The following is a 14,212-nucleotide window of genomic DNA, read 5'->3' as shown; positions in this document are numbered from 1 at the left end:
TATATATATATATATATTTAAATCATAAATGTCCTGGTTTTGTTTCTCTACAGGACCCTGTCTAACATACAAGTTTACAGAGAAGTGAGACCCTGAGAGTTTCAGCGCTCTGCTCAAGATCACACAGCTAATGAGAAGCAAATCTAGAAGGCAGTCTCCAGAGCTCTGTAGAAAGGTCTTCACTCTACGCCCTCCCGAAGGAGTCCCTCCTTGACACCACTCCTAGGAGCATCTGAAAGTTCCTATTATCCCATTAGCACAAATAGCCCAACTGCATGTAGCAACAATCCCTTAGGAGAACTCAGACATCCAGATCTTGATGTTAATGAAGAGACATGATTCATCCTATCTACAATAGGCCACACACTGTTCCGTACCCTGGGATAGAACAACAAGATCTCTGCTGTCAAGGAGCTTACTTTATAGAGAATGGAAATGGGCAATGTTAACTTAATAAAACCAGAACTAAACCCTCTGCCAACAAATTAATCTTGACTCAGCAATCCTATAGAACAGAGGAGAACTGGCCCATAACGTTTCCAAGACAAGCATTGGATGGCTAACTTCCAGGGCAGCAGCTCAAACCTACCAGTCATGCCTCAGGACAAAATTAAGGCTCACTGCTCCCTTAAAGGTTTAAAAAGCCTAGAAGACCTTGTACAGGGTTACTATGGATCAGGTTCAATGGCAATGAGTTTGGGTTTCTTTCTTTCTTCCTTGGAGGGAGTGGACTTCACAAGAGCAGAGTGCCACGTCTTTTCCTATGGAGTGACTGGTGAGTTCGAATTGCTAGCCTTTCAGTTAAAGCGGAGCTTTCATCCACTGCACCATCAGGGCTCCTTACTAGCTTCATAAACAAGGTAGTATTCCCAGTCTGGGAGGAGTCAGGGACTGTGCATCCACTAGACTCTAAACTCTATGAGGTCATGGACTGTGTACCTCTCTTGTTGCCTGATGGACATACAACCATGCCTATCACAGTGCCTGATATATAAAAACGTCTACTAAATTCTCCTGGAGTGAGTAATTCAGTGGTGAATACAGAAATTAATCATATCCAAGAAGAATGCACAATGACCTCACTAGGATTTGAGAATAGAAGCTGATGTTTCTGGCAGGTTAGAGATGATCAAAGCAAACTCTCACTCAGAGAGTTCTGGTTAGAGGAACAAGGTCAGAAGCAGGCAGTGGGTCTAGACACTAGCCAGAAATTCAGAGAGACCGGTAGACACAAGGTTAGAGCAATCGTCAGTGGTGAGTCAGATTTCCGACTGGACTTTTGCCAGGCTCTCAAGCCATATGCCACCTGCCAGCATACCCCATTCTAACTGCATCCTGACTCTCCTGAACCACTCTGACGTAGCTGTCACAAGGATGATAGGCTCCACCGACCACTTACCAACCGTCTACTGTAACATAGTCACAAAAAAACTAGTCGTCTCCAGGGGGAGCAGGCTGTTTATGTAGACTCCTCACATCCAGTGGCTATTATTCATAATAGTGAGAAGAGCTAGTATATGTCAAGGGTCCTATATGTATAATCTCATTCGACCCTCACAACAAATTAGGTAGTCGCCATCATAATCCCCATTTTAAAGATGAGGAAGCTGAGACTTAGCCAGGGATCCTGTCTAAATGTTACATGCAGCAAGTGGAAATGCGCAGGCCTATAGTCTGGATATGAGTCCACAAATAACAAAAATGCAACAACAGTAATAAAAATAAAAGCAAACATTTGCTAAGCACTTATATAAGAAAGGCATTGTGCCTATATAGATTCAACTTTTAGCTCACGCCTCTCTATAAACTAAATATTATTATATCCATTTTCCAGAGGAAAATAAAACTCTGCCAAACAACCTAACTTCCCCAAGGTCACCTTTGGCTCAGAATAGAATAATATATGTGCATCATATCTAAACACCAGTATTCATTGCATCAAAACAGAAGGGCACAGACTAAAACTTAAATTCCTAGGAGAGGCCATACTTACTAGAACAGTAATAAACTAGTGCATAGGTTCCCAAGTTTATTTGGCCTACCTCGCCTTTTTCAGAAAAATAAGATGAGTCAGCACCCCTCTGGCAATTAAAACTTTTGTACCACAGTCCTTATTCCTGGATAAAGGGTGGGCATCTGCTTTTCCAGCTCCTCTACACTATACCACTCCTCCAGGGAAGCAGGAGGCGGGGGTAGATTTGCCCACTTCCAAGACAGTGGCCCCCCACATACTTTCTGAATTTGGAACTAAAGACACTCCCAGAGGTAACCTTCAGTCAAATAACAGATTTGCTGACAAAATAAACAGTATCACCCATAAGTACGGTGCCCTCTTCAATAAAAATCTACCTGTGACCAAAGGGTCGGGATTGACCAACAACGAAGATGAGAAGGTATGAGAGGCAGGGACGCTAGATGCATGGGAATGGAACAAATGCAGATAACGAGAATGCTAACACTGGTGGGAAGTGTGACAAATGTTAATGGGAACTGTTAATGGGAACCTAATTTGCAGTGTAAACTTCCACCTCAAACACGACAGAGACAGGATTAAGAAAGGACACAAGTAGCAGAACGGCAGCACAGGAGCAGCCATAAAAACACAGAACCTCACTGGCCCCAGTGTGGCCCCTGGGCCAGAAGCATCTACAGCACCTGGAAGCCTATTTGAAATCCAGGAACTTTGGTGTCCTGTCGCCAGGACTCTCACCTGCCATTCCAGCCAATCCTCAACCCACAGAGGTTAGGCCCAGATTTTCTGGCTGCACTAGAAAGCCAAACACTGCTAATTCCTCTAGGCCAAGGAAAGTTGGCCCGTCACCCCTGGAAAGTGCAAGAGGCCAGACAGAGGAAGCCTTAGAGGAGCGGAAGCTTTACCCTCTGCTCAGAGGAGCCAAGAGAGGACCTCAGCTGCACATTTCTCTGTGGCCACTGGCTGCTCAAGCTTCCTGGCCTGGCTTTTACCTGAAGTCAGCAGAACCCAGCAACTGGGAGTCCAGACTGCAGTGGCCACCTGCTGTTCTTATTCTCAGTAACACCGCCCCTCTTCTGAAAATATCCTATGACATCTCCTATACGCGAAGACAAGAATAGGAGCCTCTGGGGCTGAGCTACACAGTGGCCCTGGCCCACTTCCTGTGAGGAAATACTCCTCCCAGGGAGGGAAGAGTGCATTTTAAATAACTACCCTGAAGTGAATTTTAAATACTTCACAAAGCCTACACATCAAAGCAGACCATCCAAGTTAGGAAATCAAATTCAGTGAAAAATCACATTCCCCTTTCATGTGATGTAAAACAAGAAAAAAGGAGATGAGAGGGAGTTGTAATTTTCACTGAATTTGGTCCACCAACTTAGATGGGCTATTGTGATACGAAGATTATTTGACACACTTAAAATTCACTTCAGGGAACCCACAAGTTAATTCTCCTTTTCTGTGATGGTGTAGTGGTTACATATTGGGCTGTGATTTGCATGGTCAGCAGTTCGAAACCACCAGCAGCTGGACTTTCGACTCGAGTATATGGTTAGAGTCTCAGAAATGCACAGTGGGTCGCTGTGAGTCAGCATTGACTCAATGGCAATGAGTTCAGTTTGGTTTGGATGATGATAGGAGCCCAGGTGGTACTGTCAGGTAAGGGATGGGCTGCTAACTACAAGGTTGGCGGTTCAAACCCACCATCAGGAGAAAGATGAGGCTATCTACTTGCACAAAGATTTACAGGTTCAGAAACCCTTCATAGGTTTACTATGAGTCATATTCAACTGAATGGCAGTGAGTTTTATTTATTTTGTGTGATGGGTGAGGTTATTGGCAAGCAGAGACTTAATTTTATTTACACAGATGATATAAAAGCAAACAAACAAACAAACAAAAATAACCTTTCTCTTCCTCTATCCCTTACCACCTTTTTGTTGTTAGAGACCATCCACAGCTTGTATGCCTGTCTGTCTGTCTGTCTCTCTCTCTGGCTGCTCCCTGCTCTCTGTCACCTTTACTCTCACCTGGCTGAGAATCCCTGGGGAGAGTGGGAGGGAAGAATATAGAAGAAGACTCAACAGTGCTTCAAGGTGGAGAGAAACAATCTTATTCCAGCAGCTTCCAGACCCCCATCTCCACCTGTCCTTAGGGCATCAAGCACCTGTTAGGGGAACCATCTGAACATGACAAGATGTTTTTTGGTTTTTGTACTTTTGGTGTTTTTTCCCCCAAACCGAAAACATGGAAGGAACTTTAAGTCTTGCAGAAAAGTGAAAATTTGTTCTTACCACATACCACAAACTTCAGTGGTTAAATGACTGCAGACTGCAGTCTCCTCCAGGCTGTGCCCAACTAAAATATGCGTGCATTAACCCTCATGGGGGAGTACTGGCACTGCAGCATTATCGCTGGTGTTTTTCGCTCCAATAACTGTGAGTCTAAGAAACTGCAAAACATACTGAATTTTAATGGAAATCTGATTGTCAATAAAATAAGGTAAATCCATAATAAGGTACCCTAATAAACACATAAAAGGCCACAAAACACGTCTTTAAGTTCCTGAATAGTGTCAGTGTATACTTGTTTGCAAACCTGCTAGTCGGTTTCTCAATTTCCTCTTCTATTCCTACTTATTTTTCATGAAGCAAAAACTCTGAGTCACATACAAAATACCTCGGAAATACATAATTTTGAAACTAAATGCAATCCTCTAGCAAAAACACTCATCTCCCCACCCACCCCCTTTTTTCTTTTTTTCTCTATGAAATCGACTCACTAGAAAACTCAAGCTCTGGCATTGTGACAAAAAAAACCAACCACCTCTCGGTGAGCAGAAAGGCTGGTGAGGGCAGTATGAGCCCAGACAGGAAGACTCCTGGACGTTGGGGAAACTTCCAACTCCCTGCCACCAAGTCATTCCTGGCTCCTAGTGATCTTACAGCAAAGAGCAGAACTGCCTCTGTGGTTTCTGAGGCTCCAGGTCTGTGCCACAGCGAATAGCCTCATGTTTCTCCCTCGGAGTGGCTCCTACTGCTAACCTTGTGGTTCGCACCCCAGTGCGTAGGCTATCATACCACAAGGGCTCCTGAGGCAGTGGGCAGAAGATCTTAGATATAAAGATCTAGATATAAAGTCGTAAAGATACGACTACATATAAAAAGGCACCGTTTCTATGAAGGAAAACAAATTGTAAAGGAAGGGTCGCAAAAGATGAGCAATGATCCATAAAATTAAAGGTACTTCATAGAATTGGTTGCAGTAACAATTCCAAGTGGCAGGCATCAAAAGTCAATCAAACTCACTGCCACTGAGTCAATTCCAACTCAGAGCAGCCCTATCGGACGGGATAGCACAGCCTCGTCACAGGAGAACATCCCGATTTTCTCCAGGGAAGTGGCTGGGGTTTCCCATGACTGACCTTGCGCTTAGCAGCCCAACATCCAACCACTCCATGACCAGGACTCTGAAAAGGAGAAGAACTTGCTCACTGCTGTGGGGACCATCTATGACAAGGTGGAACTACCCCTGTGGGTGTCCAAGGCTGTAACTCATTAGGGAAGCCTTATCTTTCTCCCAAAGAGCACCTGGTGGGATCGAACTGATGATATGGTGGTGAGCAGCCCAATAGGCACCCAAGATGCTATCAAGGAATGACTATTACCAGAAGCCTTAAGACAGGCACTTTCTCTGGTTCGTTTCAAAGTACTGAATTGGAATATAAGAATGCTACTAGTGAAAAGGGGGTTCTATTTGAGCTGAACAATAGTTGAAACCTTTAATGCTGTATAGCTCGTCAACACGTTAACTTGATTTCTTTTGAACATTGTTTGAATGGGTTGGTCCTATACTTCACCCTGAGCCCACCCCACACCATTGAGGAATGGAACAAATGAAGTATCAGGGAAGGAAACACATCCTGCAACTCAGCAGAAAGAGCATCCTGACTGCGGTAAGCAGAGCTAGAGCTAAAAGAAGGGCCGGAGTGTCACTGGTCCAAAATAACACATTACCGTTGAGTCTAGTCCAACTCACAGAGGCCCTGTACAACAGGGCAGACGTGCCCAATGGGACCTGCAAGACTGAATCTTTACAGGATCAGAGGGCTTCATCTTCCTCCCAAGAAGTAACTGGTGGGTTTGAACAGCCAACCTAACCCACAGCAGCGGTAGGGCTCCTTCTAACCTCAAAGATAACCCAGGACACCATCCAAAGTAAGATCATCAAATCCATGAACACTTGGGGATGAAGAGATGAAATGATATCCCTTTCACTCCCAAATCCTTCACAACACTACTTTCCAGCTGTTTCGTGCCCCACACCACACAGTCCTGGTGTATAGTGGGTACACAGTGCCCTGCCAGCAGAAGAAACGCAGGCTTTCCTCATCTCATAAAGAGTTATAGCAGCTCTACTCTGCCCTGCAGGGCAGCTAGCGATGAGTCAGTATCGATTTGATGGCATTTTTCAGTTTGATCCACACCTTTTATCTATTAGATTATAGCTGCTTAATATCTCAATGTTCTGTGCATTTCTAGGGAAATTCACTTGGACAGATTTAAAAGCAAACAAAAGAAATGCAAAGCTGGTCCCCAATCTCCTATCTCCATTGTTCCGATTTAACTGATCCAGAAGGGGCCCAAGGAAACCCAGGGGCCCAAGGTTTCAGTGCGCAGCCGCTAAGGACAAGGTGGACAGCTCCACCCGCCCAGCAGCCAGGCAGCACCCAAGGCCGGGCAAGCTGCTCTTGGGAGAACCAGCGACAAGAAATGCCCCTCGAGAAGTGCGACTCCAGCCCATGGGGTCGCTGTGGGTCACCATCAACCTTGCAGCACCCAATAGCAGCAGCAACGGAGGGGACCTGCCACACATGCTTCTAACGTGCAGCCATCACAGAGAACTAAGCTGGAAAGCAATGCGCACAGGTTTCAATTACATTAAGAAAGAGACGCCGTACTTAGATTAAATAAACTTCCAGTGAGAAGCAAGGTGACTCAAATTTCCATCCTAATAACCATATGTAATATGTTGCTGTAAAGACGTGCAATTTTGCTACCATAAAATTAGAGGAACTCAATAGTATCAGCTGAAATAGATCTATGTGCCCAAATGCCCAAAATTTTATAAAGAACTAAAGAAAGCTGGCCTTCCAATATTAGAGATAAACAAAAAGAGCAGACCAGAAGAAAATCTATTATGCCAACTATTCAAAATATGATAAACAGGAAACATGAACCAGGCTTCATCAAGTTATGGTTTTGATGAATAATAATCAGTGCAATCCAAAATGGCACTTACTGAACGTTTCCACGTGCCAGGTACGGTGTTAAGCACTTTCTGTGTGTTGGTTACCTTACTGAAATCCTAAAAGATCCCTCTGAAATAGGAACTGTTACCCTCATCCCACTGATAGGGAAATGCAGGTCCCAGGAGATTAAGACGTCTCCCTGGTGTCTCAGAGCTAGCAAGCAGCAGAGCCAATGTTAAAATCCAGGTCATTTGCTCTCTGGGGCCTATCTTCCTGACCACTATCATCTTTCATTTGGACCACTTTAAGAGTCTTCTAAGTAAAAAAACAAACAAAAAACGAGTCTACTAAGTCCTTGTTGTTCAAAATTTACTCCATGGCCCGGTAGCATCAGTCTGTCCAAAATACTAAATCCTTAGTTCCTTCTGAACCTACTAAATGGGAAATTTCACACAAGCATATGAACTTTGAGAAGCACTGGCCTAACTGATCTTCCCATGTGAACTGTTGCCTCTCACAAATCCACAGAGCCCTAGTGGTGCCATCGGGGAAATGCTGGACTGCCCATCGCAAAGTCAGCAGTTCGATCCCACCAGCGGTTTGGGGAAAGATGAGAGGTGAAGCTTTCTGCTCCTGTGAACAGGTACAGCCTCAGAAACCCTACATTGTGTCGCCATAAGGCAGAAGCTACTAGATGGCAGTGGGGCTTTGGTTTGGGTATCTAAAAGCATCTTTTAAAACCTGAAAGAAAAACAAACAAAACTCTGCTCATTTCATCCCGCCAATGAAGACTGTCCAACAGTTTGGAATACAGGCCAAAATTCTTCTCGAATACAAGTAAGTACGCTCGCATGACATCGCCACACCTGCCTCCGCAGCCTCCTCTCTCCGCTCCACTGATTTTGATGTCCCGTGCACACGGGCCTTCTTTCTGATCAACACATTCCCACCCCCTTTTCATTCCTTCCTGTCTCTTTCTGTTCTTCTTATGACCCTACCCCAGCCTGGCACGCACGCACCACCACCACCCCATCTCCAGTCAGCCCCATTCTTGGAGCCTCTGCAGTGCATAGTCCAGCACCGGGCACAGTTCTGGGTGCTCAACGCACTTGCTGAAGGAACACAGGTTCAGGATAGGGAGGGCCTCAGCTCTCTCTTCTCCCATCCTGCATACTCTGATGGCGGCCCTGGCTCCTGTTGCTCCTTCCCTGTCTGCTCTATACCCCCATTTTCTATAACTCATCTCCTTATCAGTAGCCTTGTGATGAGGAATGTTGTCAGCTTTAGAAGGAAATGTGGCTGGGTCCAATGGCCGTTGCTCAGGAATTACTCACCATCTGGATGGCAATCACTTCCCTCTGACTCAGAGGCCCCTCCTGGGACAGCTAGGCCAAGTCCTGTCTATAAGTGGACAGAAGGCACCATTGACAGGAGCGGGCCACTTTTCCATCCAAAATGCCATCTACTGATGGAACCACAGGTTGGCAGGGCAGACGTGAGCACCATGGTCTCTCAGCCCGTACCAGAGAACATCACTGCGCTGTCAAACAGTTATTGAAGGGGTTGTGGAGCGCTTCATATTTAAAGTGCTATGGCCAAGCCTCCTACTCTTAAGAGAAAAAACGGAGAATCCTTTTCTTTTCTTTTCTTTTTAACAGATACTTGTCTCAAGTCTACATCTAGAGCGAACCTGAATTTTCACATACCAAATGTACATGCACCATCATAAAAAGGGCTAATACTTATCTACTGTATGTAGGCTACTGAGTGCCAGGTGACACGCTCAAAGTTTTAAATACACTATCAGATTTCATCTTCCTGATCATTCTATGAGATCGAAATACTTAGGATGCCTGCTCTACAGAAAAGGAAACCAAGGGCAAAAGGAATCTGCTTATGAGGAAGGGCTGGATTCACGCCACAGAGGGCCAGACTCCTCCTTCTGTTGCTTCTCTGCTGCTGTCTTGGTCTTGCCTCACCTGAGAAGTCCCACGCAGGGCCTTTCCGGAGACAGCTCCATGGAGGATGACCTCACAGACTGAGATTTTTCTCTGCAATATAGATGTCGAAAGGACAGTGACCTGCCACATCTTACAGGTCGAGACCGCATAAAGGGAAGAGAAAATGGATGCCCAGAAAAGGATTCTGTGCTGCCTATGAGTGCGGCTCCAGGCAGCTCCACCAACAGCATCCCCTTGCTAGGTAGTGTGCTAAAGGCTCAGACTGTCAGCCTGAGGGAGCAGTGTGGTAGGAAGGGGGTGGGGGTGCGACAAGCACTTCTCCCACAGTGACTGTTTCCAGGAATGTTTAGCCAATAAGTTACGAAGCTGCTACTTTAGTATCCAATTATGTAGAAATCATCTTTCACACGCAAGAGGTGTTAGCTTTATCTGCAAATACATCATTGAAAGGACCAATGTGTCATCTGAAACAAAAGTTTCATTTCTGATAACCTATAGAGAAAAACAAGGAAGTGACCATGGTAGTTACATAATCTGGTGTCAAGTTGAGGATTAAGAGGTGTAGGGGTTGAGTCTAGCCAGTCAATCAGGATATAGCCAATGAGGCTTCTGTGTGGGCATGACCTTCTCCTGAGGATTCTGGGAACTCCTGTATTTCCTCCTTGGAGGAGGGAAACACTCTCTCTCGGCTCACTCCCTGTGAGACATCCCTGTGGAGAAGACACATGAAGAGAGGCTGACAAAGTCAGACCTCTGGAGCCAGAGAAGCCACATGGATACCCCTGCCAGCGTTGAGATGCTTACAACACCACTGGATCCACAAGACTTCCCACTCACCGGCCTGTGATCTTCCTTCATTTGGTGTCAGTCCATGTGTTTCGTGAGTGTGAAGAGGCCTTTAAAGATTGGTATTGGACATATGAGCTAATATCAGGATGATGGACTTGATCTGGACTGGGATAGGATGTTTACTCAATATTCAACTGCTCTTGTCTATAAAGCTCTTTCATATATATATATATGCATGTTTATGAATTTGTTTCTCTAGTCAACCCAGACTGACATGGTTACTTTAAAAACTAAGGTGAGCCTGACCCAAGCCATGGTATTTTCAATTGTCTCATGTGCCTGTATGTGGATTGGGTATTGAAGAAGATTTTAAAAAATAATGATAAAAGAAGAATGGATAAAAGAAGCTGGTGAAGAATATAGATAGTAGCATGGGCTTCCAACAGAACTAACAGAGCTTTCTTGGATTAAGCACAGCCAGAATACTCATTAGAGGGAGGAGGGTGAGGCTTGGACATGTTATTAGAAGAGACCAGTCCCTGGAGAAGGGCATCATGCTCGGTAAAGTGTAGGGGCATCAAGGGAGAAGGAGGCCCTCAATGAGATAGATTGACACAGTGGCTGCAACAATGGGCTCAAACATAAGAATAATTGTAAGGAAGGTGCGGGACCAGGTGGTGGTTATACTGTTACACATAGGGTCAGTAGGCATCAGGACCAACCGTACAGCACCTAACAAGAACATGGACAGCCAAAAGAACAAACAAATCTATATGGTAAGAAGTCCAGCCAGCATGTTTCTTAGACACAAAGATGGCAAATCTTCATCTCACATACTTTGGAGATGTTACCAGGAGAGGCCAGTCCCTGGAGAAGGATGTCATGCTTGCTAAACTACAAGGACAGAGAAAAATGGGAAGATCCTTCACAAGATGGATTGATACAGTGAGTGCAGCAATGGGCTCAAACAGTAGAACAATTTTAAGGACAGTGCAGGACCGGGCAGTGTTTCATTCTGTTGTACATAAGGCTGCCCCTAACAACAACACAGAGAATTCCATATTCAGATCTGTGAATTCAAACTGTCTCAGATTTTTTCTCTAGAGTCTGAAAGAACAAAAGAGAAAAGAGCATTGAGAGCCTAAAGAAGATTAATTCCCAAAACAGAAGTGGATCCTATTGAAGCTGTGTCTACATTCATGTAGGAATAATGACAGGGAATTTTTTTCCTCCCACTGTGTATTTTCAATCACCTTATATGCATGCATGGGAAAGCAAAGATGGCAAGACTTCATCTTACATACTTTGGTCATGTGATCAGGAGAGACCAGTCCTTGGAGCAGGACATAATGCTCAGTAAAGTGTAAGGACATCAAGGAAGGAGCAGGCCCTCGAGGAGACAGACTGACACAGTGGCTACAACCGTGGGCTCAAACCTGAGAACAAGTGTGAGGATGGCACCGGACCATGTACAGCCGCATGTAAATTCATGTAACGATGAGGACAGAGAAACATTGCCCCTAAGAGTGTATAGAAATGAGATTAAGAGGGACACAAAGAAACCATGAATCCAAAAAGGTCAACACAGTCCTAGAAATCCTCCAGAAACCTGGAGGCAAGGGCTGGGAGTGAAACCACGGGGCATGAGATAAACATGGCAGACCACTCTGGTCATTTGTAAAAGGAAACATATTAAATTATTTATAAGGCCCTCCAGCCCTAACCCACCTCCTTGTAGCCTCTGAACCTAACAAGAGATGGTGATATGTTTGCCTTTAGAGATGCTCAAAAAGGTATCAGTTGAATTAATGAAATATTGTGAACTTTCCAATAATAAAAACTTTACAACAGTTGGTCAAACTAGGAGAGAAGTCATTATCTAAACTACAACACATCTGGTGCTCCTGATAGCTGACTGCTGGTGGAAATAATAATAACCCTGAACTTGGTAAAAAGATGCTTAGGTCTAGTTTGATTTCTCATACAAACACATCGTGTGACCTTGGGGGAACTGCTTTTCTATCTTGGACCAGTTTCCTCATCTCCAAAATCAAATTATTATAAAGCCACATAAAGCTAATTGTTGCGAAACTTTTACTAGATGACTAGAACTGCTCCAAGATCTTTGTCTTGGATTTGAATGATCTCAAGAATGCTTTCAGATCCAACTGCAGTGCTTAACTACAGAGTTAACATTGTAGAGTGGAAGGATTCCAAGATCTGCAGCCTGAGACGTCGGGCTCCCTCTCAGATCTGTCAGGTAAGGTCTTGGTCTAAAGATAGACTGCCCAGTAGGCTGAGATACAATCCCATTCCTTCTATGCACTAGATAAATTACGCTGAACAAGTGGTTTAACTTCTCTAGCCTTAGTTTATTATGTAAAATAGACATAAAAATGGTCTCTCTCTTCTAAGATCAAGCACTCAATACTAGCAATACTTGCACAAACGTGTGAAACATATTATGTATTATTTATATAGTATACACTAGCACAGTATTTAAATTTACATTGCATTACTAACTGTGCGACTATTGACAAATTTTCTCACCCACAAAATAGGCAATTCAGAGATAATGGTAACATGCGAGCTTTGTTTGAAGGCATGCGCGCTCACTTTAACAACTTACATTTGGAACAGTTTATGGAGTCAACAAAGGTACCCAAAACATATCGAATTAACACATCTCTGGTCCAGCAAGCAGCACGTGGACTCAAAGGCTGGCAGCGCAGAGACATATGGGAGTTGTAGATCGGAACCGCAGAGCTGCTCTAGGGAACTGCGGGCATTGAGACTTCATCTCCCAGCGGACACCTCGGTAGGGCAGAGAACCCTGGGAGGTGGAGTACCAGCCCGCCGAGCACCGAGATGCCAGACTCCAACTCCCAGAAGGCTCCGCTGTCCAGGCCGCTGGCCATAAAACGGAAACTGAAAGGGAGAGTTCTTGCACCGGTAACTCAGTCTGGTGCAAGCCTGCACCGCCTTCCGGAGCTCCGTGTCTGAAACTGACCCGAACGTTTAGGAAACAACCATAAGAAGCATTTTCTGCTGGTCCCTAGCACATTTTTGACTGACCCCAAAATATAATTGCAGGAAGTTTGCAAGTGGCAAACTTTCGCAAGCATTTTTCCCGTCGGGTTGGGCCTTCTAAACAGAATCCTATTAGGGTAGGGGGTGACAGGCTCATGTTCCCCTGAAGGGGCCTGGAAGGCGAGTGGTAGCAGGGTCAGGTAGCAGGGCCAGACTTGGAACCTTGAGAAGTTGTCGCGAGCACTGGGCAAGTTCCACTGCCTGCCTCCCTTCCCACGCTTGGATGACTTTTAAGAATTCCTGCGTTTGAAATTAAAAACACCACTGAACCAGGGCATGGTTCATCCCAACGGATTCGAGTTTTGTTTTCTTTTTGATACACGTCACATTCTGTCCCAGAATGTCTTTTCTGCGGGGTGCTTTGCGGATACCCTAGGCGCGTGTTCAGTCGGCTCTTCAGGGAACCCAGGGGTGCTTACCGCAGTCCCATCACTTGCATAGGACACGCAAAACCACCCTACGCTATGGGTGCGACGCCCAGAGCTGACCGGGCACGGCGTGGTCGTCTGCCTCCGTTTCCCGGGGAGGAAAGGCTAAGGGTCACTGCTAGGGGTTTCCAGAGCGTGGGCCGGACCTGAGCGTGCAGACGCGGCTGGTGTAGACGCGGGGGAGTCCTGTGGACAGCCCCGTTTCCAGCGGCGCCCGCACCGTCCCCGCCCGGGCGGGCTGCGGGTGCCACAGCGAGCGGCGCGAGGAAGCCCAGACCCTGCCCCAGGGCTCCTCGTCCACCTGGCGCTGCTCCCCGCCCCTACCTTCCACGGCCTCGGCGGCTGGAAAGTAGTGAGAGGCAGAGGGAGGGTGCGCGGGGCAGGAGCGCCGCCTGGGCCTTACCCACTGGGGTGGCCACCTGAGGGAACCCGAAGCTGAGCGACTAAAGTCCCGCGACTGGACAGACCGGAGTGGGAACTACAACTCCCACAAGACCTTGCAGCGGGCGTGGGACCCAACGCGGCCGAGGAGACCAGGAGGCGCAGAGCACGCACCCACGCCGGGCCAATCAGAAGCCAGGTGAGGATGATCCTAATTCTAGGAAATGGGATCCCCTCTGAGGAGACAACTGAAGGCAAAAGAATCCCTTTGGAAAAGGTTTCTGTCATAAAACGCACAACCATCGCTTTATTTTCAGTGGAAAAGAAACATGGTTCT

The 14,212-nt window shown here is 45.9% G+C and overlaps 1 protein-coding gene across 4 annotated transcripts in view; it reads right to left on the bottom strand.

Annotated features, from left to right (window-relative positions):
- Window positions 1-13,915, bottom strand: part of FHIT (fragile histidine triad diadenosine triphosphatase) — a 1,817,667-nt gene extending 1,803,752 nt beyond the window's left edge. For 3 of the 4 annotated variants that reach the window (XM_045289941.1, XM_045289943.1, XM_045289944.1), the window contains exon 1: window positions 13,819-13,915. The gene's annotated coding sequence lies outside the window, so the exon portion shown is untranslated. Of the gene's footprint in view, window positions 1-12,605; window positions 12,624-13,818 lie in introns of those variants that run through there. The other variant, XM_045289942.1, reaches the window with a different exon arrangement.
- Window positions 13,916-14,212: the final 297 nt, after the last annotated feature.

Source organism: Echinops telfairi, unplaced genomic scaffold (assembly GCF_000313985.2).
Source record: "Echinops telfairi isolate 266 unplaced genomic scaffold, ASM31398v2 ScPeMD7_31;HRSCAF=116, whole genome shotgun sequence".
NCBI classification, from domain to species: Eukaryota; Metazoa; Chordata; class Mammalia; order Afrosoricida; family Tenrecidae; genus Echinops; species Echinops telfairi.
The sequence above is the reverse complement of the archived record's forward strand: the minus strand, read 5'-3'. Positions and strand labels throughout refer to the sequence as shown.